This window comes from Triturus cristatus, chromosome 8 (assembly GCF_964204655.1).
Source record: "Triturus cristatus chromosome 8, aTriCri1.1, whole genome shotgun sequence".
Classification (NCBI taxonomy): domain Eukaryota; kingdom Metazoa; phylum Chordata; class Amphibia; order Caudata; family Salamandridae; genus Triturus; species Triturus cristatus.
In genome coordinates this window covers 1497664885-1497690808 of record NC_140591.1, presented here as the reverse complement: position 1 = coordinate 1497690808, position 25924 = coordinate 1497664885, and positions in this window count along the sequence as shown.

Below are 25924 nucleotides of genomic sequence, written 5' to 3'. Positions count from 1 at the left end.
AGCAAACTAGTTTTTTGCACTTGATGCAGCGCTGTTCTGAAATGGCAAATTCAGACCTTATATCCATTGGAGCTTGAGATGTTGATGCTCCTGAAGTACTTGCTTCAGCAGCTGGTGGATTTAATGCAGCTCTCCTCATCTCCTCCCGAGCAAGATTCAGAGGATAGATTGTCCGGAGGTGCTTGTAGATGCTGGCAGTGCCGCATGAGTACATTTTTTCATTGCCTCTTGACAACACTCTTTCACAAATTTTACATGTCACCTTTGTGGCATTTACTTTTTTCTGTCCAGGTGGAAAGGTGAAGAACTTCCACACTACAGATTCTGGTCTCTGTTTTCTGGGGTCCTCCTGCAAGAATTCTTCATCCGAAGATTCTTCCACTTCCTGGTGTTCTCCAGATGCCATTTTTCTTCATAGATGAAAGAAAAACACCCACAAAAAACAAAGAGGTTGAAGTTGGTGAAGAGATGCTTCTCTGAAGATGGTCCAAGAAGAATGATGAAAATGGGTCCGGTCCTTCAATAGTTACAGTGGGAACTTTTATAAACAAATCAAATCATTTTTTTGGAGGTCCCATGGGATCCGCGCACCCTGTGCTTACGAAGCATGCACCGATGCGAGTTTGCGAAAATATATTTAAGTGATATAGCTTTATTATAAGTAGAAATATATTATTTTTATGAATATCTTAGATAATCTCTAGCCCTAATATGTATATTAAAGACACCTACATATCATTTTAGAGCATAACGAATTTCACAGGAGTCGCGCACCCAGCGCGCACCACATATGATGTCCACCACCATGCAAGCATCGCGTACCGTAATGTGCATGTGTCGCGAATTAGCGTGAGCAGGAGTCGTGCATCAGTCGCATACCTATCGCGCACAACACGTAATATTATACGTATATCACGTCACTGGAAAACACGCACCCGTCGCACACCATACGTGGATCCTTCACAACTTTTCCAATATCGCGGCTGTAATATGCACACCCATCGCGTTAGGTATCGTTTTTATTAAAAAAAAGAAAACAATATATATATATTTAAATTAAAAAATAAAAATTAATAATTACAGTATATTTCAGTTTTAATTTTTTTTAAATACATTTTTTAAACAATTTTCAGAAAAGTATATAATATTGTATAATAAATAATATATTTACAAATTAACAGTTTAAACAAATCTTCAAATTCTGTTCAAAAAACATAGGTAAAACTACTTTTATAATTAAAAATTAGCATTTAAAAAACCTTTGAAATTCACTGAAAAAACCATAGGTTTCAGTCACGATATAGTTAGGAATTAGCATTTAAAAAAACTTAGAAATTCACTGAAAAACCATAGGTTTCAGACACGTTATAGTTAGGAATTAGCATTTAAAAAACTTAGAAATTCACTGAAAAAAACCATAGGTTTCAGGAACGTTATAGTTAGCTGGACATTTCACTCGTACAAAACCATAGAAATTCCTCCGTTATAGTTAGTTCTGCTAACTATAACTAGCGCACCTGCAATGCACTGCTGATGATGTCACATATTACATCATATTACATCATTCATGACATGGTCAGTGACATCACAGATGACATCACTGATGATATCTCAAATGACATCAATGATGACATTGTGGTAAATAAAATCTTCTTTACCGGACTGAATTTCATACGGGATCTTAAAATAAAGTAAAATAGCTCAAAATAACAAGAGGCAGAATCCGTGGTATAAGAGTTTCTAAATGGGCTTTATTCCATTCAAAATGGCCGACTCGAGTCGCGGCCTTCAGGTTCCGTCACCGCGAGGGTTCAGGAAGTGAAGTACAATACTTTATTGACAGACATGCATTTTTATAATAAGTACATTACAATGAAACGAATGTAGAAGGCGTAACATTTGATAAGAAAAGTGACATGACAGGTACGTAATCGAAACTAGGCGTAATAAGGAATAAAAGAAACATGATTGGTTAGGATTATCAGACATAGGTGGATCTATAAGATAATACTTGGCATAGATGCGCGCGCAGCAGCATGACGTGTAATTGACGTGCAACTAGGGGGTGAAGGGACTTGACATTTAGCTCTACATGTGGAGACGAGAAGTCTGAGGGGTCAAGTCAACCTAATCCCAAATCATATCTAACATCCTATGTTTAAAGAACTATGTTATCCACAAGGAAGGACTCTCGGACAGAATCTAGTCTATACTGACTGTGTGCGTGCACAAACGCCTAAGTGTCTATATGAGAAGCGAGAGGCAGAAAGCTTTCCATGGCAGCAGGGCTATGAATCACTTGCAGGAGGACGGAAAGGCTGAGTCCTTTGCTTGTGAGCTAAAGGAAATGTTTACCTAAATCACTAGACAGGAATGCATCGGCTGAAGAGCAAAATAGATAATTCGAAGGTGAAATACAGCTTCTTGGCAGGCAGGCGAAAACTGGCCGAGGCAGGCACCGTTAGCTGCACAGGGAGTAGGACAAAGTTCATGGATACAGATGCGAGCTCAAGCTGAAGCTGTCAGAGACAGAGAGCAGGGAAAGGCTTTGAGGACAGAATCGGGCCTACTTGCCTGAACTGTAAAAATGGAGTAACTTAGCCATATAAAGTCGGTGGCCTTTCATGCTTAGGAATCGAATATCCAGCCCATTGATGGCGGATCTGACAGAGAACATGTCGACGGTAGACACACATATGTTTGCGTCTTCGAAACTGGAACTGGAGGGAACATACATGTACTTGTAACATGCATATAGAACCGTTGGGGTCCAAGATAGGGGACATAACTGATCAGGAAAATCCACATTTCCACATTCCCTCCTTGTCCCCTACTTGCCCTTTAAGAGATATCAATCTTCATCATTCCATCGATTTGCTCATGGAGCATCATTTCTTCTTCCTTCTTCTTCCGGTGTTTTGAACGAGAACTGTGATATGGAATGCATGATGTGGCACACAGACCACAAATCGCTGGTCCACATTGCAGGCATAAACAACAACTGAAGAGCATAAGAAGGCCAATACCTAGGAAGGATAGAACTCTCCATCCCCAGGCCGATATCACACTCCAAAACCACCCGGACCACGTCCAAGTGCCTGGATTCTCGTGTATCTGGCTTACAATCTTATGAAGGCGTGTTATAGCTTTATATACAGATGGCGAATTTTCTGGTATGAATATGCAGCAGCTGGATCCGATGACCCTGCAAGCTCCGCCCCTATCGGCCAGGATGACGTCAAGGACAAGACGATTCTGGAGAACAACAATTCTCATCACTGATTGTTCCTCTGTCAGATTGCCTAGGGCGGCTATAGTCTCGTTTACTACAGCTTCAAGAGTCTTGGTGAGTCTGCGTATCAGCTTACTATTTGATATTGTACCTATATAGGGAAAGATACCTTTATTGAAATCTACATACTTGTCCCATGCCGTCTCAGTATAATTGACAACTGGGAGATCTCTTCGCTCTCTATTGTGTACTAAATGAACATTTCGATAATAATCAGGGGGAGCTAGGAAAACAGGTGGCAAAAGGAATGCTATGTAACAGGTACCATCCCAATCTAGAGGCAGACGCATATATGCAGTCTGACCACATATAAAGTAAGAATGGCGAGAAGCTCTAAATGAAGATTTACCTTGATCACTATATTCTACTGTAGTAACGCATTGGCTATGGCCCATGTGTATGGAACCAACTTTTCTTACACATAATTCACCCTTAGCTGGAAATACTGACATAGTGGGCAGAATTAGTTCAACTTCGGATTTGACATTCAAAATCATAAGATTAGGCGTAAAATTACCTAATTTATACACTTCATTTTCTAAATCAGTTCCTGTTCTACTGGGGTGACCCTCCTTATTAGGGTGACAGACTTTGAATAAAACTAGATTCAGATTTCCCCATATCCAATGTTGTTGATAAACTGCTGTGTCTGGGTCTATGGAATTTAATAAACTAAACCATGCTCCACAGGAGCCATTGTGTGTGAACGGATGTGGAAAGAAAGGCAGAACTCCTTTGTTATTCTGATAGGGAGGGAGTCGGCCACACACCCAACAATTGGTGGCATTACTAGTCTGATGGGAATGATGTAACATACTAATGAAGGTGTTGGTGCGCAGCGCAAGTCTATAGGACAACTCATGTGGGGGTAATTCACTAAAAGAATGTTCATCAGTTATATTGAAAGCACGTTTAGAAACAGGATAATACATATGCAACAATATACTTGCAGTAACTATTAAAAACTCAAGAAAAACAAAATTAATAAAGTCACAATACAGTGGCTACGCAGTAATTTACAATAAGCATGTCGTTTCATTATGATTCTGGACTCTACATCATTCAGACCTAAGGGATACATGTCGGGACAGATTCAACCGCTTCACCTTGGAGAGGACTTAAACAATCAAATCGTCCGACAGTTTGGATCTGGACCTGAGTTTCTGCTTATAGAGTTCGGTGCTACTGGCTTCAGCCAAAGGTAGCTTTGAGTCAATGGGGGAAGACACACGGGGAGTACTGTTTGTGTCAGGAGGAAGTCCATGAAATTTCTTTATATGGCTGGAATGCACCCAGCCCTTTCTCCCTTCGATCTTCACAGCTGTTCTGGTCGTCAGCAGGACCAACTTAGGAAGCCTCCACCTTGGCTCCAGTTGGGTTTTCCGATCGAAATTCCTGACGAGAACATAATCGCCGGGAATTACGTCATGAGGTTTCACCTCGGTGTTGTCGGGAAAAGCTGCGACTACCTGTGAACGACAAGATTGTAGTGCAGACATCAAGGAAGCCAGGTAATCTGTCAGCATATTACAGTCAACATCAGTTATTTTACGGGGTATAGGCGTCCCCCACATATTCGGTGGTCTACCAAAGATCACCTCATAAGGGGATAGCCCTGTTCGAGAGTGTGCTACCATCCTCATGTAAAATAGCGCAACTGGTAAGGCTACTATCCAGTCCACACCTTTTTCCTGACATATTTTAGACAGTCTGATTTTTAAAAGTTGATTATGTCGTTCCACGAGACCTGCTGCCTCGGGGTGTCGGACACAGTGGAATTTCCACTGATATCCCAACAAAAGTGAGACATGTTTCATTAATTCGGATGCGAAAGGCTGGCCGTTATCTGAATATACAACACGTGGTAAACCGTACCGTGGGAAGAATTCTCGAACTAGCTGCTTGGCAGTAGTCGGGGCAGTGTAATCTGATACGGGATACGCCTCTGTCCAACGGGAGAGAGCGCAGACAACTACGAGAACATATTTGAATCCTCGACAACGTTCCATCTGAATATAATCCATCTGGAGGACTTCAAAAGGATGGTCAGGAGGCTGAAATCCACCCTGCTCTACGGGAACACTCTTTCCTGGATTAAACTGACAACATATCATACAGGTACGAACTTTTTGTTTAGCTGCTGCTCGTAAATGTTTGTTGAACCAAATGTGCTGAATGCTGTCTAGCATAGCCTTCTCTCCTAAATGTGCTGGACTGTGAACTGTAGCTATAATGGCTTGAACCATGGAATCAGGGAGAAACCATACAGATTTCTCCTTCGTCATCCATCCTTGATCTGTCTGGATCCCTCCTAGTTCAGTCCACTTCTTTATTTCTTCTGCTGTGGCATGTGTCTGTATGTCAATTACGTCAAGTGCGGGATCCTTAATTGTCATACACTGTGTTGGTGTCTGAACTATTGGCTTTGTCATGTCTAATGTGCGATTCTGAGCAGTCTGTTTGGCTGTTCTGTCAGCTAAATCATTGCCTTGAGAAATGGTATCAGTAACCTTCGTGTGTGCTTTACATTTCATAATCGATATAGCAGTGGGTAGATGTATTGCATCTAACAAAGCATGAATGAGGGGTCCGTGCTGAATGTGGGCACCATGGGAAGTTAAATAACCTCTCTCTCGCCACAGCACGCCGAAGTCGTGTACAACTCCGAATGCATAACGTGAGTCAGTGTATATATTAACTTTCTTATTTGTGGCTTGAATACAGGCTTGTGTTAGAGCAATAAGTTCTGCTGCTTGGGCTGACAAAGTATCTATACAATTTGTCTCAATAACTTCAGTGTCTGTTGTGACTGCATACGCGGCCACTAAATCTCCTGTACTTGTTCTCATGCACGATCCGTCTACATACAACGTCAGGTCTGGATCTAACAATGGAACGTCTGTCAAGTCTTGTCTAGGTTTCGTCTTTATTTCAATGATTTCAACACAATCATGAGCTAGTGGGTCTGTTCCAATTACAGGTAATAGTGTAGCAGGATTCAATGTATTACACCGTCGGATCTCTATGTGTGGTTGAAACAATGTCAGTTCATAACCGGTAAGTCTTGCTATGGTCAAGTGTTGTGTTTGTGTTCGGTTCACAAGAACCTCTACTGCATGTGGTACTTGTACTGTCAATGGGTGTCCTAATACTATGGCATCGCTTTGTCTGATTGCTAAAGCTGTCGCTGCCACTGATTTCAGGCATGCAGGCAAAGCCTGAGCTACGGGATCTAATGTACTGGAAAAATAAGCACATGGCTTGCGTGATCCTGCTTGATCCTGAGTGAGTACTGACAAGGCAGTACCTTCGCGTTCTGTAACAAAGAGTGTAAAATGTTTGCTATAACATGGTGTTGCTAAAACAGGTGCTTGACATAAAGCTTCCTTTAGGTTTTCAAAAGCTTGTGTATGCTCCTGAGTCCAAGGGAGAACAGTCGATGTGGCTGCCTCCTGTGTGGTTAACTGAATGAGTGGTTTTGCTAGAAATGCGTACTGAGGGATCCACTGCCTACAATATGAAGTGAGGCCTATGAAAGCCCGCACCTCCTTTTGTGTCTGGGGTATTGACATGTTAGCAATTAACTGGATGCGATCTGGTGTAAGCTGCCTTCCCTCCTTGGACAGCGAGTGACCAAGATAAATAACTCGCTGGACACAGAATTGCAGCTTAGAAGGAGACACCTTGTGCCCCTTGTCGGCTAGAAAATGTAAAACTGTCAGAGAAGCTTTTTCACATTCTGGCTCGCTTCTCGCGGTGATCAGCAGATCATCGACATATTGAAGCAGTGCTGTATTGACTGGCATGTGGATACTGTCAAGTTCTCGTTTCAGTGCTTGGCTGTAGATGCTGGGGCTTTCTGTGAATCCTTGGGGAGCGCGTGAGAATTTAAAGCTGCGCCCATTTAAACTGAATCCGAACAAATATTGGCTTTCCGGATCTATTGGGACGCTGAAAAAGGCATTCTTGAGATCAATTACAGTAAAGAATGTTGCTTCGGAATCAATTGCTGTCAACAATGATGATATATCAGGGACCACAGGGAATTGTGGTACAATGCACTTGTTTAGTTCACGCAAATCAATAACCAATCGGTACACTGGTGGGGCAGTAGGATCAGTTCGTTTAAGAATCGGAATTATCGGTGAATTACATACATTGGAGTCTGTTTCTACAACTACTCCCTGGGCAATCAGCTCATCAATGATTTTCAGCAAAGCCACTACAACATCATGCGGTAACTTGTATTGTCGCATTCGTGGTAGTACCACTCCTGCTTTCAGTGTGACTCGATAGGGTGTAATGTTCATGCAGCCAACATCCGCAGGGCCTTGTGCCCATAGATGTACTGGTAAAGTCTGTAGTCGGGGATCCATGTCTCTAGACACATAGTGACCTTTAAAATCACGTAAAAACAACCTTACTCCTTCCGGAGAACAACATATTATGGCTCCTAGTGCTTTCAGAGTTTTAATTCCTAACAGATTTTCTGGGCATGATTTAGTAAGCAATAAATCTGTAGTTCGTGTCAAAGGTCCTATCGTAAGTGGTAGAGGCTGTGATACTTCATTAACAATAGGTTTTCCTGAAAAACCAAGGGAAACATTTTGAGAGCCTGAGAGGGGTGCCCCTGGAACTTCACTACGTTTTATAGTTGTTCGACTTGCCCCTGTATCGAGTAAGAATTTTCTATCCTGACCTAATAATTCACTATGTACATAAGGTCCTTCTTGATCTACAGGAATCTCGATAAGCGGTAAGTCAACTTCCCTCTCTAGGCTGGTTCATGCGTAACGCTGATACTCAGGGTATTCATACTGTGCAGTCTGATACATTTGTCGTGTCGTGGTTTGTGTGGCAGTAGCAGGCAACGGTGGTGCAGCTGGCACAAACTGTATGGGTTGCTGTGAGGCTGGCATGGACTGTTGCTGAACTGGCATGGACTGTCCATGCTGCATAGTTCCTTGTTCATTCTGATCTTGTCTAACTAATCGTGGTCTCTCCTTTGCAATACCTGTAGCTATATTACGTTTCAGGACTGGACAATCGTGTACATAATGGCCCAGTTGTTTACAGTAATTGCAGGTTCCTTTTACAGGAACTGCAGAATCACCAGAATGTGTCACACCCTTTTTGTGACCATCTGCTGGTACTGTCTGAGAAACTAGCATTTTCATTTTTGTATCCTTCATGCGTCTATGCTCGTGTTCTTGTTCATCCCTAATTCTATTGTGATGATACTGTAACATTTGTAGCATTTGCGACGGAGTGTTACTTTGCCAGGTACTCTCGAATTTCAATATTCTATTCTTTACTGGAGGCAATGCATTTTCCACTAATTTTGTCACAAATAAATGTGGATATGAGTCACTACTTGCTTTTATACCACTATTTATACCAAAACATTTTTCAAATCGAGCATAATAATCGCTTGTGTCTTCATCTTGCTTTTGTTTGCAGGCTGTGATTGCACCCCAATCTTCCTTTTTTGTAGTTAATAAACGTGGCAGTACCTGTACTAGTAAACCTGGTAACAGTTTAACTTTATCCCCGAGCCCTGAACCTGCAGTTCGGCCCCTTTCTTCCTCTGCTAATGCTGTCCAGTCTATCTTTTGGTCACCCACTTCCCACTCTTTTTCTTTCAGTTTTTCATAAATGCCAGCAGGCAAAAGCACCTTTAATATCGTCATAATATCAGGAAAGGTGTACTCTCCCATCAGTAACATGTCTTTAATTTCTCGGTGGAAACCCGCTGGGTCTTTGTCATGACTAGGTACTACTTTTTTCATTTCTAATAATTCCATTTTTGATATGGGTGTGTAAACAAATACACGGTGAAACTCATTGTCTTCGCCTTTTATTGGGTGCACTTCTCGTAGGGGATTTTGTCTATCCATATAGTACGGCGCTCTTTCTCTGCGGGGCAGCGAGAGAGGATCCGGACTTACAAAAAGGACATACTGCTTACGTGACACTAATATCTCTTTAATTAGCTTGTTACTAGAACCTCTCCATCTGTTCGTGAGTAGTTCCGTTAATATATCAGGTAAAGGACCAGGGTCAGCATGTTGGCTCTTATATAATATGAGGAGTTGCTGAATCATATATATTCCAGCTAAACGTTGTTCATCTGTACTGAGATTAAAAAACGTGTGTGCTACGGTCTCATCACCGTATTTTTCAGGACTGTCAATCCAGTGAACGGCTGATCTGGCTAATTCTTGCTCATCCATGGAATCGAGGAGGTGGTAACCTCTTCGTTCTCGTAGTATTTTATCTGCGGCTTGAAACAAATGTTCTGGAGACTTCAGATTCATTACAGGCGTCGGATACGTTCTGCTATTATTTGGGCATACTGAGTGTATGGGATCAGAAAAACATCTAGCATTATCACAGGATCCTCCTCTGCCTACATAGGCTATGGTCTCTGACTGTCTTGCGGAATTCCCTGATTCGGACACTTCATCTTGCTCAAACTCGTCTGTTCCCAATCTTTCTTCATGAATACGCTCTATTTCTTTACGGATTTTTCGGCACATGGCTATTATACAATTTTGCTTATCGTGTCTCCCTTCTGATATATTCTGACTCCATCTTGTAAGAATAAGCATTGCATTCGGGTCTACCCCCGGGCGGTCTTGATTTCTGATCACACAGTTTATGAGGAAACGTAACAGTTCCCCCTGTATCTCTACTTTCTGGAATTCCATAGCTCTGTTAATACATCCTGGATCTCGTCCTGTTTGAACAAAATGATATATGTTATCTAGATGCGTAGTCATTCCTGGTAACCTTGCTAAATACTCTGCGGCTCGCCTGATACGTAATGATGCCAGGACCATTTCGTCCTCTTTACCAACCACTGGGTCATATCTACAATTTACAAGGAGTTCCTTAAGCGTACGTTCACTTACGAATTTAGGTGTACGTGAATGCGCTGACTCTTGAAAAACAAGTTTATTTATTCTGGGTGGTGTAAAGGTACTGCTAGCACCTCCCGTGGCCCCATCTGGGGCGTCGGGTGTGAATGGATTCGTTGAACGTGACACAGCAACTATGGGTGTCGATACCCCTGTAGGATCGACTGCGGAGACAGATGCGGAAACAGATGTGCTTGCCGAAGCTTGTATCGGGACTTGCTGTTGCACGGGGACAGATACCTGATCCTGACGTTGAACCCCTCCGCCAGACGGTCTATGTGGTGTGGCGTTAGCATACTCGGGAGCTGCGTCGTCTAGATATGAGGAAAGAAAAACATCTTCTGCGGTTCTGGGATGCCCTTTTGGATGTACCTTAATTGGAAATAATGGGGGTGGCAAGTCTTTTGGCATCTCTGGAGCAGCCTTAGGTAGTCCTTCGGCTAGAAGGGGATACATACCATTCATAAGAGCATTTCTTTGTCTATTTATTTGTTCTGATTTCACTCGGATACCTTCCTTAATTAATAGATTTTCTTGAACTTTATTTGAACTTTCTTTACTCCTCTCTTCTTGCCTACGTGCTTTTTCTGTTCGTCTATGAGATTCCTTACGCCATAACTCAACAGCGTCTTTCTGTGATTGTCTGACCTTTCTTTTCCATAACTCTTCCTCCACTTTCATGATGCATTCTGCATCCCAGGTTCCCGCTACGGGCCACCTTTGACTTTCCGGCAATCCCTTGGTATAATCTACCCATAGATCAAGAAACAATATGGCATCTAAGCCATGCTTATGGTACATAAAATGCCCTGGAGTGTCCCTAGGAGGAATAGGAACTGCTTCTTCAAGCACCCCTTTTCTGGTAGTAATCTGTCTTAACTTCGAGAAGAGCGGCATATTGACAACTGATCTGATACTTACTCTTGAACTCACTTAATACGAAAAACACAATAATGAACAGTGAACAATGAACACTCATTCATACCACAATATTTGAACACTTTAAACATTAAACATTAAACATTTTAACAACGACCGACAATGATGACAGTCTGCCTAACTAATCACCACGCTGAATTCTTGACAATAACTGAATACTTCGGAATACTTGATATACTGCTAAACAGTACATATACACTGCTAAACAGTGCAGACCGGATTTGTGTACCCAAATCCGTCTTGACCGGCACAACCTATGTGCGCGTCAACACGCCTCCCCGGCGATGGTACTCACCGAGTAGCTCCTTGAAACGAAAGGCCTCAGAGAATGGACAGGACTCGATGACTGCGGACAGCGGACCCTCTGGACATCGGGATTTCGAGAAACCTGGTGGACCTCTGTATACCTCGGATCTTGCTCTCTCAGCTAGGCTCTGGTCGGGACACTTCGCACTTCTCACCGCCTCGTCTGGGTTGATCGCAGCCTCAGTCGCCCCCGCTTGACCGGAGGGAGCTTACAGGAAATCCTGCTGGTACGCGTTTATGGTCCGTCCAGCTGTGGCAGGAGACCGGGCCTGCAACGCACCGCCGGCGCGTGAGATGAGAAAGTGTCCCTGTTCGGGCGCCATTATGTGGTAAATAAAATCTTCTTTACCGGACTGAATTTCATACGGGATCTTAAAATAAAGTAAAATAGCTCAAAATAACAAGAGGCAGAATCCGTGGTATAAGAGTTTCTAAATGGGCTTTATTCCATTCAAAATGGCCGACTCGAGTCGCGGCCTTCAGGTTCCGTCACCGCGAGGGTTCAGGAAGTGAAGTACAATACTTTATTGACAGACATGCATTTTTATAATAAGTACATTACAATGAAACGAATGTAGAAGGCGTAACATTTGATAAGAAAAGTGACATGACAGGTACGTAATCGAAACTAGGCGTAATAAGGAATAAAAGAAACATGATTGGTTAGGATTATCAGACATAGGTGGATCTATAAGATAATACTTGGCATAGATGCGCGCGCAGCAGCATGACGTGTAATTGACGTGCAACTAGGGGGTGAAGGGACTTGACATTTAGCTCTACATGTGGAGACGAGAAGTCTGAGGGGTCAAGTCAACCTAATCCCAAATCATATCTAACATCCTATGTTTAAAGAACTATGTTATCCACAAGGAAGGACTCTCGGACAGAATCTAGTCTATACTGACTGTGTGCGTGCACAAACGCCTAAGTGTCTATATGAGAAGCGAGAGGCAGAAAGCTTTCCATGGCAGCAGGGCTATGAATCACTTGCAGGAGGACGGAAAGGCTGAGTCCTTTGCTTGTGAGCTAAAGGAAATGTTTACCTAAATCACTAGACAGGAATGCATCGGCTGAAGAGCAAAATAGATAATTCGAAGGTGAAATACAGCTTCTTGGCAGGCAGGCGAAAACTGGCCGAGGCAGGCACCGTTAGCTGCACAGGGAGTAGGACAAAGTTCATGGATACAGATGCGAGCTCAAGCTGAAGCTGTCAGAGACAGAGAGCAGGGAAAGGCTTTGAGGACAGAATCGGGCCTACTTGCCTGAACTGTAAAAATGGAGTAACTTAGCCATATAAAGTCGGTGGCCTTTCATGCTTAGGAATCGAATATCCAGCCCATTGATGGCGGATCTGACAGAGAACATGTCGACGGTAGACACACATATGTTTGCGTCTTCGAAACTGGAACTGGAGGGAACATACATGTACTTGTAACATGCATATAGAACCGTTGGGGTCCAAGATAGGGGACATAACTGATCAGGAAAATCCACATTTCCACAACATCACTGATGACATCATCTACATGACAATCTGACACACCTCATCACACACTACTATAACCTTTCATCACTCACTGTAAAATACAGAGTACCCTATTGAAACCATGCACACACCAATACCACTTACTACATACACACTCAATGATTCCTAAGTCTAAACACACAACTACCCATTTAACCACAAAATCACTAATATATGCAATCACTTATCAATAGAACACTATCAAAGGCACTTATACACCTATATAGATATTGACACATCAGCAGTCATCCTAGTTAGTTATGCAGTCATCTTACTCACTCATGCCTACATTTACTCACCTACACAGTTATACACACAACTCCTCATTTATTAATACACATACTAACTCCCAGTTACTATGTTAAAAAATCACTATTACACTTATACACTCATCCATGCAGTTACTCTCACAATCACTGATTCTTACGTTTATGTATTTATATACACCAACTCTCACATAGAATGCCTTTATTTTTGTACTTTGTTGTAGAGGGACCACTGAGACATATATTCTGTCACCAACACACAAATAAACACACTCAGTCACCCAAACAACTGTTTCCACATGCACTCTTAAACCCATACACCTAGATAATCAACCACTCACACATCTAGGCATACAGTTACACACCACCCACCCAACCACATACACAATCAGTCTCCCATACCAATACTCAGCCAACTAATCAATAACTAATATGGACACTCATGTAGTTAGTGACCAACTGGTACAGCAGGTTATACAACAACAGAGACAGTGATGCACATATTCACATACTTTAGTTACTAACCCATGTATTTAGAGAAACACTTTTAATTACTCACTTAAACAGACTGTCAGACAGCTACTAAATCCTCCATCCAGACAGTTATATATCCACTCAATCTTCAATACAGATTGGTATATGTATAATACATTTTTAAATTACAAACAAAACCACATTCACTGAATGATGTCATCAGTGATGCCATCAGTGATGTCATCAGTGATGTCACTGACCATGTCATGAATGATGTAATATGTGACATCATCAGCAGTGTATTACGGGCGCCAAGTTATAGTTAGCGTTTGACAGTGGGTAGTTATAGTTAGGACCTATTATCCATAGGAAATCCGCAAAATTCTATTTGGAATAACTTTGGCGCCGGTTGACGAATCGAAATTTTCAAAACTCGTGGCCCGCTCCGGTCCGCTCCGATCCTGAAAGTTTTTGGGTGATTCATCAAGTGGGGACCAAGAAAAAAGGGGGTCCCAAAATGTGTTTTCCCCATACATTTTACCACAGGGACCTTTTAGTCACAGGTACAGCCCGAACTGCTGAATGGAGTTACACCAAATTAGGCAGAAAGGTAGACCTTGGTTCCGAGTCGTGCCTTTTGCTTAAATGGTGTAACTCCATTCAGTAGTTCCTGAGAAAATCAAAATCACATATATATTTGGGCAGAGCCTAACCACACATCTCATCGTGAGATCTGATGGGCTGTCAGCACTTCATCCAAGAAGTGTTGGCAGCCATCTTGGGACCAATATACATGATAGCACCTCATTAAAAATCATTGCAGTTAATAGAAGGTTTTAAGACATTAGTTACACTATAAATCATTTGTTGATGGTACCATACTCATTCTAGGAATTGTGGTGTGTTCTAAGGTGATTTTACCATGTGAAAAAGCCTTCTGCTGGGATATCATGAATCATGTTTGAGAGAAAACTATTTTCTCATGCTTTTTGCACAGAGGTTGGAAGGTGATCTATAAGCTAAAGTGAGAGCATATTTTCTGTAAATTTACATTATCTTTCTCAGTCATATGAGAATGAAGTCTGACATTCTCAGTAAAATATGCACATCCAACAAGGGCAGAGACTGTCAGTTGATTCCTTTGTGTTCTACTGCAGCTTCCCAGATTGTTCTAAAGAACAACTAGAGCACTAACAGTCCTAATTATGACAAACGTATGGCACACCTGAAGCCATCTTGCTTGGAATAAAGTAGTAACTCTTAAAACATTTAATTTAAAAAGGAACAAAATGAGGGGGTTCATTTTGCCCTAGAAAGTATGATTAGTGATGCAGAAAAAAATATAAGGGCACATTTTGAGTGACTTCTCAAATCCTCTTCTATTTCATTAAAAAATTCTGACATGCAGACTGAAACATGCACTTTCAATACCAGCAGCAGACTTCCCTGGTGAGCAGTAGCTTTACTAAGGAGACCTAATGAGCAACTAGAGTGCTACAATTCTGAATGTATGGCAAATGTGTGACATCTGAATGCCTTCTTGATGGAATCAAAGTAAAAAACTGAAAGTATTCCTACTGAGGAGACTGTAGTAAATGAGGAAATTAGGAAACTTCATAACAAATAAGTCTCCCAAGATGGCCACCAGAGACAAAAGAGCCCAAATGTAGCACAAATATCACCCAGATGTAGCCCAAGTATAGCCCAATGACAGAATGTCCCAGAGTGTTATAAGAACAATTAGAGCGCTAACAGTTTTACTTATGACAAAAGTATGGCACACCAGAAGCCATCGTGATTGGAATAAAGTGGTAACACTTAAACCATTTAATTTGCAAAGGAACAAAATGAAGGGGTTCATTTTGCCATAGAAATTATGATTAGTGCTGCAGAAAGAAAAATAAGGGCACATTTTGACTTCTCAAATCCTCTTCTATTTCATTAAAAAATTCTGACATGCAGACTGAAACATGCACTTTGAATACCAGCAGCAGACTTCCCTGGTGAGCAGTAGCTTTACTACTGTGATCTAATGAGCAACTAGAGTGCTGACATTCAGAATTTATGGCAAATGTGTGACACATCTGGATGGAACCAAAGTAAACAAGCAATGAAAATGCAATAGGTCTCGCCCTCTTTTAAGATAAAGCAATTCTGTTTGTAATTAGGTGGCTTTTTAGCTTTGCTTTTATTAGTGTTTTTCAAACTTTCATGTACATACCATGCATATGTATGCATATATGTATATGTATATGTATACATGCTATAAGTGAGAGTGTGTGATTGTGAGAGTGGCTCTATGGATGAGGGTGTGCTTGTATCAGTGATTGTATAAGAGCATAAGAATGTGGTAGTATTTGTATGAGTAAGTGAGCTGGTGTGTGTATTGTATTGTATTGTATTGTATAAACTCTTCTATAGTGCTATCTGCCACCCTACGGGTATCCTGGCGCTGAGAGACTGTAAAAACCTGAGACTGTAAGAATGGAAGCCGAACGGAACAGGGTTGTTACACTCTATTCTCTGCCGAAAAGCCACGTTTTAAGATTTTTCCTGAAATTCAGCAGTGTTTTGGCTTGGCGTAGTTCTTGGGGGATCTGATTCCAGAGGCGGGCTGCTGCCGTACTGAAGGCCCTGCCTCCCGTCTTGGTGTGTTTTACTCTGGTGACCACTGCCAGACTTTGGCTGGTGGATCGAAGAAGTCTCTTTGGCTCGTACCATGAGAATCTGTCACACACAGGTAATGGACCAGTATTGTGAAGGGCTCTATACACCATAACCAATGATTTAAACTCGATCCTTTTATTAACCGGGAGCCAATGAAGGTCCCGCAGTGCCAGTGTTGCTGAGGAGTCATGTTGTCTCCCCAGGGCCAGTTTGGCTGCAGCAGACTGTATTCTTTGCAATCCTTGTACCGTATACAGGGGGGCACCCAGGTACAGTGAATTACAATAGTCCAGCCTGCTTAGGATCACGCTCTGGACCACCAGAGATCTGGACTCTTTAGGGAGAAGCGGGAGAATTTGACGCAGAGCTCTTAATAAAGCAATACAGGATCCTATGGTCTTATTCGCCTGGGATTGCAGCTGGAGGTCTTCGTCCATCATAACCCCCAGATTACGGACTGTTTTTACTGCCGATATCGGGGCGTCTTCCGGTAAAAGCCGGAACTCACCCAGGAGATGTTTAGGCAGTCTAGCTGCACAGCACTGCAGTAGCTCAGTTTTCCCGGCATTCAGCTGCAGTGAGTTGGCTCTCAGCCAGTCTGAGACTTTCCTCATGCATGCCTGGAAAGAATTCATGGGCACTGCATGCTCTCCTTCCATGGAGAACATTAGCTGGATGTCGTCTGCATAATTAACCACCTCAATCCCGTAAGATTTTATTAGAGGGATCAGGGGTCTCAGGTAGGCATTAAAGAGTATAGGGCTAATAGCTGAGCCCTGAGGTACTCCATGGCGAACCGGGGTCCAGGGTGATACAAAAGGCGTCAGGGTCACTGCCTGTTGACGATCCGTCAAGTATGACCGTAGCCATTCCAAGGCGCGACCTGTCACCCCCATATCTTCTAACCTTGCCAGCAACACTGAGTGATTAACCGTGTCGAATGCTGCCGACATGTCCAGCAGCACCAACATAGAGGAACAGCCACTGTCGGCACGCATCCGAAGTTTGTCCAAAACGGTAATCAATGCAGTTTATATAACTGTATAGGTGAGTAAATGGCAGTGTGATTAATTATTTGCATGAACTGACTAGGTGTGTGAGTACCTCTATGGATGAGTGGCGGTGTGTGAGTATCTATATATGTATTTGGGGTCTGCATTAGTGGCCGTATTAAGGATTTTCTGCTCCTAAATTATGAACCGTTACTTAAGAAAACTATAGCGGATCTACGTAAATGGCATAGATTACCATTAACCATTATTGGAAGATGTAATGTTGTAAAAATGAATATTTTGCCGAAATTCTTATATCTTTTCCGATCCATTCCTTTATGAGTTCCAATGTCTTTTTTTAAGCGGCTTGATTCAGCCATTGGCAGTTTTATTTGGGGTTTTTGAAAATCCAGAAGAGCACTTAAATACATAAAGTTGGCAAATGAGCAAGGTGGTTTCCTTCTTCCTGATTTTAAAACTTATTTTTGGTCAGCTTTCCTTAATCGGATTCAGAGTTTACTCCTGGCACCATATGTAGCTAAAACATGGTTAGCGTATCAGCTTGCTGTTGGTTCCAATACAGGTTTTCTTTTACATAGTATGTCGGATCCTAACTACTTTAAAAGAGTTCGTTTTAAGACAGTCAAACATATTTACTATATTTGGCAAGATATTGTTAGAAATTTTGCCTTACCAGAGTTACATGAATTTATTGCTCTATGGGGAAATCCTTGATTTCCGGATATATTTTCAGACTCAGTGTTCCGGCTGTGGCTACAATCAGGTATAATATGGCTAGGGCAGTTATATGATGACTGTGGGTTTAGATCATTTTCTTCATTACAAGCGGAGTTTGGATTATTCCATAAGATGTTTTTTAAATATTTACAAATCAGGGATTACTTCCTACAAGGGAAGGGTTTATTTACCCTACCTGGTACTACAGAGGTATTGCGGGCTGATTATAGGATCTCTGGCCGGGGACAGATCGGGAACATTTCTAAGAGTTTTCGATCTGTAAGTGAAAGCGACGGTTTGTTGATAGCGACTAAACTTTCTTCTATGTTTCTAACAGATATTAATATAGAGGAAGTTACTGACTCTATGGCCATAATTAACTTGGCTGTTATCTCAATTAATCTAAAACTGCAACATCATGGTACTATGTTTATGCTATATTATACTCCGAAAGTTATCTCTAAATGGATTACAGAGCAGGTTTCTTTAAAGTCATTTTGTCCCAAATGTAAGGAATATGCGGCGGATCTTAGACATATGCTTAAAAAATGTCCTGCTCTTACTTTATTTTGGCATGATGTTAGAAATGCTATCAGTCAGTTTGCTGGCAAGGAAATACAATTAACGGAGAAGGAAATTGTCTTGGGCATGGCATTGGATCCAGGGCTTTTCTCCCCTTCTCTGGTGTCAATTTGTATTACTACGGCTCGGCTGTGTATCGCTAGGGCCTGGATTGATCCAGTATGTCCCAGATTTCCGACTTCTGGGTTTTATTGAGAGGGGTGTATGAAATGGAGTCCGCAGTTGCTAAAGCTCGGGGAATACGTTTTAAGGTTAAATTTGGAAGGGTTTGGTCAAGTCTTCAGTGGGATTAATGCGGGAGGAAGGGACGGGGGGGATTCCCCTCTCAGGGGTCCTTTTGTATGTCTCTTTGGATTTATTGTTATATGGATTACTGTGCCTACAATCAAATCATGTATTTCTAATTCTTTAATTTTACGATTGGTATTTCCTGTTCCTCATCTATTAGTGGTTGTTTTCTTTGTGCTGTATATGCTACTCAGATTTGTGCTTATACCCGTGAGATAAAAACTAATAAAAAATATGTTAAAAAAAAGTATATGTATACATGCATATATATTTGAATTTATATCGATATGCAGATTATATATATGTTTATTTATGTATGTGTGTATATATATATATATATATATACACATACATATATATAAATGCATATGCATATATATGCATACATATATGTGTGCACATGTGTGCATGTAGAGAGAGGTAGAGAGAGGTAGAGAGGTAGAGGTGTAGAGGTAGAGAGGTAGACGTAGAGAGGTAGAGAGTAGTAGAGAGAGAGGTAGAGAGAGGTAGAGAGTGGAGGATTAGTAATAGAGAGTAGAGAGTAGAGAGTGAGTAGTAGAGAGTAGTAGAGAGTAGTAGAGAGAGTAGCAGAGAGTGAGTAGTAGAGAGTGAGTAGTCGAGAGTAGCAGAAAGTGGGTAGTAGAGAGTGAGTAGTAGAAAGTAGTAGAGAGTAGTAGAGAGTGAGTAGTTGAGTGAGTAGTAGAGAGTAGTAGAGAGTGAGTAGTAGAGAGTGAGTAGTAGAGAGTGAATAGTAGAGAGTGAGTAGTAGAGAGTAGTAGAGAGTGAGTAGTAGAGAGTGAGTAGCAGAGAGAGAGTAGTAGAGAGTAGTAACAAGTGAGTAGTAGAGTGAGCAGTGGAGAGTAGTAGAGAGAGAGTAGTAGAGAGTGAGTAGTAGAGAGTAGTACAGAGTGAGTAGTAGAGTGTGAGTAGTAGAGAGTAGTAGAGTGAGTAGTTGAGAGTAGTAGAGAGTGAGTAGTAGAGAGAGAATAGTAGAGAGTGAGTAGTAGAGAGTAGTAGAGAGTGAGTAGTAGAGAGAGTAGTAGGCAGTAGAAGAGTAGCAGAGAGTGAGTAGTAGTGAGTAGTAGAGTGAGTAGTAGGGAGTAGTTGAGAGTGAGTAGTAGAGTGAGTAGTAGAGAGTAGTAAAGAGCGAATAGGAGAGAGCAAGTAGTAGAGAGTAGTAGAGAGTGAGTAGTAGAGAGTGAGTAGTAGAGAGAGTAGTAGAGAGTAGTAGAGTAGTAGAGAGCGAGTACTAGAGAGTGAGTAGTGGAGAGTGAGTAGTAGAGAGTAGTAGAGAGTGAGTAAAAGAGAGTGAGTAGTAGTTAATGAGTAGTAGAGAGTGAGTAATAGAGAGTGAGTAGTAGAGAGAGTAGTAGAGAGTGAGTAGTAGAGTGGGTAGTAGAGAGTGAGTAGTAGAGAAAGAAGTAGAGAGTAGTAGAGAGTGAGTAGTAGAGTAGTAGAGAGTTAGTGGTAGAGAGTAGTAGAGAGTAGAAGAGTGAGTAGTAGAGAGTAGTAGAGAGTGAGTAGTAGAGAGAGTAGTAGAAAGTAGTAGAGTAGTAGAGAGTGAGCAGTAGAGAGATAGGAGTAGAGAGAGTAGTAGAGAGTAGTAGACTAGTAGAGAGTGAGTAGTAGAGAGTGAGTAGTAGAGAGTAGTGGAGAGCAAGTAGTAGAGAGCGAGTAGTAGAGAATGAGTAGTGGAGAGTGAGTAGTAGAGAGTAGTAGAGTGAGTAGTAGAGAGGGAGTAGTAGAGAGGGAGTAGTAGAGTAGTAGAGAGGGAGTAGTAGAGAGAGAGTAGTAGAGAGTAGCAGAGTGTGAGTAGTAAAGTAGTAGAGAGTGAGTGGTAGAGAGTAGTAGCATGAGTAGTAGAGTGTAGTAGAGAGTGAGTAGTAGAGTGTTGTAGTAGAGAGTAGCAGAGAGTGAGTAGTAGAGAGTAGTAGCGAGTGAGTAGTAGAGGGTGAGTAGTTTAATTTAAAAGGAACACAATGAGGGGGTTCATTTTGCCATAGAAATTACGTTTAGTGCTGAAAAAAAATGAGGGCACATTTCGAGTGACTTCTCAAATCCTCTTATATTTCATTAAAACATTCTGACCTGCAGACTGAAACATGCACTTTCAATACCAGCAGCAGACTTCCCTGGTGAGCAGCAGCTTTACTACAGTGATCTAAAAAGCAACTAGAGTGCTAACATTCTGAATTTATGGCAAATGTGTGACACATCTGAATGCCTTCTTGATGGAATCAAAGTAAAAAATTGAAAGTATTTCCTACTGAGGAGACTGTAGTAAATGAGGAAATTAGGAAACTTCATAACAAATAATTCTCCCAAGATGGCCACCACAGATAAAAGAGCCAAAATGTAGCACAAATATCACCCAGATGTACCCCAAGTATAGCCCAATGACAGAATGTCCCAGAGTGTTCTATAGAACAACTAGAGCGCTAACAGTCTTACTTATGACAAAAGTATGGCACACCTGAAGACATCTTGATTGGAAAGTAGAGTAGTAGAGAGGGAGTAGTAGAGAGAGAGTAGTAGAGAGTAGTAGAGAGTGAGTAGTAGAGTAGTAGAGAGTGAGTGGTAGAGAGAAGTAGCATGAGTAGTAGAGTGTAGTAGAGAGTGAGTAGTAGAGTGTTGTAGTAGAGAGTAGTAGAGAGTGAGTAGTAGCGAGTGAGTAGTAGAGGGTGAGTAGTTTAATTTGCAAAGGAACCAAATGAGGGGGTTCATTTTGCCATAGAAATTATGATTAGTGCTGCAGAAAGAAAAATTAGGGCACATTTTGACTTCTCAAATCCTCTTCTATTTCGTTAAAAAATTCTGACATTCATACTGAAACATGCACTTTGAATACCAGCAGCAGACTTCCCTGGTGAGCTGTACCTTTACTACATTGATCTATAATGAGCAACTAGAGTGCTACCATTCAGAATTTATGGCAAATGTGTGACACATCTGAATGCCTTCTTGATGGGACCAAAGTAAACAAGCATTGAAAATGCAATAGGTATTGCCCTTGATTAAGTTAAAGCAATTCTGTTTGTAATTAGGTGGCTTTTTAGCTTTGCTTGTATTAGTGTTTTTCAAACTTTCATGTACATAACATCCATATGTATGCATATATGTATATATATATGTATGCATACATTTATATTTGTATTATATAGATATGCAGATTATATATATGTTTATATATGAATGTATATATATACACATACATATATATAAATGCATATGCATATGTATACATATATATATGTGCATATGTGTGCGTGCAGAGAGAGGTAGAAAGGTAGAGGTGTATAGGTAGAGGTGTAGAGGTAGAGAGGTAGAGGTAGAGAGTAGTAGAGAGAGAGGTAGAGAGAGGTAGAGAGGTAGTGAGTAGAGCATGAGTAATAGAGAGTAGAGAGTGAGTAGTAGAGAGTAGTAGAGAGTAGTAGAGAGAGTAGCAGAGAGTAAGTAGTAGAGAGTAGTAGAGTGAGCATTAGAGAGTGAGTAGTAGAGAGTAGTAGAGAGTGAGTAGTAGAGTGAGTAGTAGAGAGCAGTAGAGAGTAGTAGAGAGTGAGTAGTAGAGAGTAGTAGAGAGTGAGTAGTAGAGAGTGAGTAGTAGAGAGTACTAGAGAGTGAGTGTCAGAGAGAGTGTAGTAGAGAGTAGTAGAGAGTGAGTAGTAGAGAGTAGTGGAGTAGTAGAGAGTGAGTAGTAGAGAGTAGTGAGTAGTAGAGTGAGTAGTAGAGAGTAGTAGAGAGTGAGTAGTATAGAGCAAGTAGTAGAGAGTGTGTAGTAGAGAGTGAGTAGTAGTAGAGAGTGAGAAGTAGAGAAAGTAGTAAAGTAGTAGGGAGTGAGTAGTAGAGTGAGTAGTAGTGAGTATTTGAGAGTGAGTAGCAGAGAGTGAGTAGTAGAGAGTGAGTAGTAGAGAGTGAGAGAGTGAGTAGTAGAGAGTGAGTAGTAGAGAGTGAGTAGAATAGAGAGAGTAGTAGAAAGTGAGTAGTAGAGAGTAGTAGAGTGAGTAGTAGAGGGTGAGTAATAGAGAGAGAGTAGTAGAGAGTGAGTAGTAGAGTAGTAGAGAGTGAGTAGAAGAGAGTGAGTAGTAGAGAGTGAGTAGTAGAGAGAGTAGTAGAGAGTAAGTAGTAGAGAGTAGTAGAGTGAATAGTAGAGAGTGAGTAGTAGAGTAGTAGGGAGTGAGTGGTAGAGAGTAGTAGAGTGAGTAGTAGAGAGTAGTAGAGCGTGAGTAGTAGAGAGTGAGTAGTAGAGAGTACTAGACAATGAGTAGTAGCGAGTAATAGTGAGTAGTAGAGAGTGAGTAGTAGAGAGAGAGTAGTAGAGAGTAGTAGAGAGTGAGTAGTAGAGAGTGAATAGTAGAGATTAGTAGAGAGAGAGTAGTAGAGAGTAGTAGATATTGAGTAGTAAAGGATTAGTAATAGAGAGTAGAGAGTAGAGAGTGAGTAGTAGAGAGTAGTAGAGAGTAGTAGAGAGAGTAGCAGAGAGTGAGTAGTAGAGAGTGAGTAGTCGAGAGTAGCAGAAAGTGGGTAGTAGAGAGTGAGTAGTAGAAAGTAGTAGAGAGTAGTAGAGAGTGAGTAGTTGAGCGAGTAGTAGAGAGTAGTAGAGAGTGAGTAGTAGAGAGTGAGTAGAAGAGAGTAGTAGAGAGTCAGTAGTAGAGAGAGAGTAGTAGAGAGTGAGTAGTAGAGTAGTAGAGAATAGTCAGTCAGTCAGTGTAAGAGACTGTCAGTCAGTCAGTGTCAGTCAGTGTCAGTCAGTCAGTGTCAGTGTAAGTCAGTCAGTGTCAGTCAATCAGTGTCATTCAGTGTCAGTCAATCAGTGTCAGTCAGTGTCAGTCAGTCAGTGTCAGTCAATCAGTGTCAGTCAGTGTCATTCAGTCAGTTAGTGTCAGTCAGTTAGTGTCAGTCAATCAGTGTCAGTCAGTGTCAGTCAATCAGTGTCAGTCAGTCAGTCAGTCAGTGTCAGTCAGTAAGAATCAGTCAATCAGTGTCAGTCATTGTCAGTCAGACAGTGTCAGTCAATCAGTGTCAGTCAGTCAGTGTCAGTCAATCAGTGTCAATCTGTGTCAATCAGTCAGTGTCAATCAGTCAGTGTCAGTCAGTCAGTGTCAGCTAGAGCAGCTTTGCTGACCTGGTTCTCTGGCTCTAAAGCAGCTCTGCTGACCTGGTTCTCTCCCTCTAAAGCAGCTCTGCTGACTTGTTTTTTCTGGCTCTACAGCAGGTCTGCTGACCTGGTTCTCTGGCTCTAGAGCAGCTCTACTGACATAGTTCTTAGGCTACAGAGCAGCTCTGCTGATCTGGTTCTCTGGCTCTACAACAGCTCTGTTGACCTGGTTCTCTGGCTCTAAAGCATCTCTGCTGACCCGGTTCTATCACTTTAAAGCAGTTCTGCTGACATGGTTCTCTGGCTCTAGAGCAGCTCTGCTGACCTGGATCTCTCCCTCTAAAGCAGCTCTAATGACCTGGTTCTCTGGCTCTACAGCAGCTCTGCTGACCTGGTTCTTGACCTCTAGAGCAGCTCTGCTGACCTGGGTCTCTGGTTATAGAGCAGCTCTGCTGACCTTCTTCTTAGACTCTAGAGCATCTCTGCTGACCTGGTTCTCTGGCTCTACAACGGCTCTGCTGATCTGGTTTCTCTGGCTCTACAGCAGCTCTGGTGACCTGGTTCTCTGCACTCAAGATGCATGCACCCGGCGTTATAGTTAGCTGGACTTTTCACTCATACAAAACCATTGAAATTCCCCCGTTATAGTTAGTTCAGCTAACTATAACTTGCGCGCCTGCAGTGCACTGCTGATGACATCACATATTACATCACTCATGACATGGTCAGTGACATCACTCATGACATCACTGATGACATCTCAAATGAAATCACTGATGACATCACTGATAACATCATCCAGTGAATGTGTGTTTTTCTGAAAATTACATATGTTTTATATATGTATGTATCAAGGTCGATGGAAGAATAAATGGGTATATAAATGTCTAAATGGATGATTTGTTTTTGAAAAATTGATTGTATAACTGACTGATTAAGTGCATCTTAGTGAATACATGGCTTAGTGAGTAATGTTTAAATATGTAAATATCTGTATCAGTCTCTCACTTTGTGTATAAGTGGCTGCATGGGTTGGTGAGTAGCTACATGAGTGTCTATATAGGTTATTAGTTGGATTTTTGAGTATCAGTATGAGTGTCTGAGTGTCTGTATGGTTCTCTGGGGGGTATTATGTAGTGCATAGGTGCATGAATGAGTGACTCGCTGTTTGTATGTGTTGAAGACAGCATGTGTGCAGGACTGTATGGGTGGATGAGTGTGTGCATGGGTGTGTTAGTGAGTGAATGACTGTCTCAATAGTGTCTTTATGAGTAACTACATATGTTTTAAACTAGTATATGTGACTATTGGTGTATATAAGTGAGTGTATGTGAGAGTGAGAGATTGGAAGAGTTCCTGTATGAATAAGTATGTGTTTCTATAAGTGATTGTTTAAAAGACAAAGTATGTGTAAGTTTCTGTAGAAATAAGTGTGGTGGTGTGTGTATAACTGTATATGCAAGTAAATGGATGTTTGATTCATTATTAGCATGAGTGACTTTGTGTGTGAGTAACTCTATGGATCAGTGGCGTTGTGTAACAGGATGTATAGGTGTATGAGTACATATGATGAGTGAGTACATGTATGAGTGACTGTATAGAACTGTTGGTGAATGAGTGGATGTGTATGTGGATCTTAGAATTACTGAATAGGTTGTTGTAACTGGTATTGGTATGTCCATTGTTTTGAAAATGTTAGTTTCTATTTTTGAATGTGTGTATCAAAGGTTATATTAGGGGGAGAGGAGGTCTGCCACTCTATCAAAAGGATGATGTCATCAGTGATGTCATCAGTGATGTCATTTGAGATGTCATCAGTGATGTCAGGAGTGATGTC